The following is a 2,500-nucleotide window of genomic DNA, read 5'->3' as shown; positions in this document are numbered from 1 at the left end:
AACTCGGGCAGGTCTGCCGATTTATCGACTCCTTTCGGGGCCTAATCGGGTCGCGCGAGCCGCCTGGCGCGATCGGGGCCCATGCCCCGGCCTCTGCCAGTCCTCGGGCAGCCGCTTTTGAAGCCCGACCAAAAACCCGAAAAATGGGCAAAAAGGGAATAAATTCCCGCCCAAAAAGGGTGAATAGTCGGTTGGGCGGCAGCCCTGGTCGGTCTCTGCAGACCTGGAGGCTCGAGACGTTTGTTTGGAAAACTCACCAAGTCTCGATTCTGCCACCTCCTACCTCTGTGCAGATACCCCGCCAACCCCCAAGGACAGAAATGACAAGTGTCAAGTTGGCGGGGCGTCGGGCCACCTGCTGCCGGCCATGAGCATCCAAATCCCCGCAAAAGGGGCATTTTCATTTCTTCATCGGGACTTCCGACAATTGCCGAGGTTCAACTCATTAACGTTGTTCGCAGACACTTGCCAGAAAATGCAAGTGGCCACTTTGCCGGGCCGACTCGCTTGCCCAAGCGGGAAACCATCAACCGCAGGCCCGGTAAGGCGGCCGAATCTGACCTCATAGACTTCCACACAACGGGACTTTTGACTTTCCCGGCCGCGGGTGGCCTCCACCCGGCCTCAGCCATCAGCCCTGCCTGCCTCCAGCCGCCTTCTGGTTAATGAGTTATCCAGCCTGGCACTTCGGTTGCGCCAGCGAGACCAAGTCTCGGCTTTGGTTAATGATTTGAGCCGAACCGACCTGCCCCCCGCCTCCCCCGGGCTGAACTCGGGCAGGTCTGCCGATTTCCCGACTCCTTTCGGGGCCTAATCGCGTCGCGCGAGCCGCCTGGCGCGATCGGGGACCATGCCCCGGCCTCTGCCAGGCCTCGGGCAGCCGCTTTTGAAGCCCGACCAAAAACCCGAAAAATGGGCAAAAAGGGAATAAATTCCCGCCCAAAAAGGGTGAATAGTCGGTTGGGCGGCAGCCCTGGTCGGTCTCTGCAGACCTGGAGGCTCGAGACGTTTGTTTGGAAAACTCACCAAGTCTCGATTCTGCCACCTCCTACCTCTGTGCAGATACCCCGCCAACCCCCAAGGACAGAAATGACAAGTGTCAAGTTGGCGGGGCGTCGGGCCACCTGCTGCCGGCCATGAGCATCCAAATCCCCGCAAAAGGGGCATTTTCATTTCTTCATCGGGACTTCCGACAATTGCCGAGGTTCAACTCATTAACGTTGTTCGCAGACACTTGCCAGAAAATGCAAGTGGCCACTTTGCCGGGCCGACTCGCTTGCCCAAGCGGGAAACCATCAACCGCAGGCCCGGTAAGGCGGCCGAATCTGACCTCATAGACTTCCACACAACGGGACTTTTGACTTTCCCGGCCGCGGGTGGCCTCCACCCGGCCTCAGCCATCAGCCCTGCCTGCCTCCAGCCGCCTTCTGGTTAATGAGTTATCCAGCCTGGCACTTCGGTTGCGCCAGCGAGACCACGTCTCGGCTTTGGTTAATGATTTGAGCCGAACCGACCTGCCCCCCGCCTCCCCCGGGCTGAACTCGGGCAGGTCTGCCGATTTCCCGACTCCTTTCGGGGCCTAATCGCGTCGCGCGAGCCGCCTGGCGCGATCGGGGACCATGCCCCGGCCTCTGCCAGGCCTCGGGCAGCCGCTTTTGAAGCCCGACCAAAAACCCGAAAAATGGGCAAAAAGGGAATAAATTCCCGCCCAAAAAGGGTGAATAGTCGGTTGGGCGGCAGCCCTGGTCGGTCTCTGCAGACCTGGAGGCTCGAGACGTTTGTTTGGAAAACTCACCAAGTCTCGATTCTGCCACCTCCTACCTCTGTGCAGATACCCCGCCAACCCCCAAGGACAGAAATGACAAGTGTCAAGTTGGCGGGGCGTCGGGCCACCTGCTGCCGGCCATGAGCATCCAAATCCCCGCAAAAGGGGCATTTTCATTTCTTCATCGGGACTTCCGACAATTGCCGAGGTTCAACTCATTAACGTTGTTCGCAGACACTTGCCAGAAAATGCAAGTGGCCACTTTGCCGGGCCGACTCGCTTGCCCAAGCGGGAAACCATCAACCGCAGGCCCGGTAAGGCGGCCGAATCTGACCTCATAGACTTCCACACAACGGGACTTTTGACTTTCCCGGCCGCGGGTGGCCTCCACCCGGCCTCAGCCATCAGCCCTGCCTGCCTCCAGCCGCCTTCTGGTTAATGAGTTATCCAGCCTGGCACTTCGGTTGCGCCAGCGAGACCAAGTCTCGGCTTTGGTTAATGATTTGAGCCGAACCGACCTGCCCCCCGCCTCCCCCGGCTGAACTCGGGCAGGTCTGCCGATTTCCCGACTCCTTTCGGGGCCTAATCGGGTCGCGCGTGCCGCCTGGCGCGACCGGGGACATGCCCCGGCCTCTGCCAGGCCTCGGGCTGCCGTTTTTGAAGCCCGACCAAAAACCCGAAAAATGGGCAAAAATGGAAAAAATTCCCGCCCAAAAAGGGTGAATAGTCGGTTGG

The sequence above is a fragment of the Pristiophorus japonicus genome, unplaced genomic scaffold, assembly GCF_044704955.1.
Source record: "Pristiophorus japonicus isolate sPriJap1 unplaced genomic scaffold, sPriJap1.hap1 HAP1_SCAFFOLD_2940, whole genome shotgun sequence".
Taxonomy (NCBI): Eukaryota; Metazoa; Chordata; class Chondrichthyes; family Pristiophoridae; genus Pristiophorus; species Pristiophorus japonicus.
The sequence above is the reverse complement of the archived record's forward strand: the minus strand, read 5'-3'. Positions refer to the sequence as shown.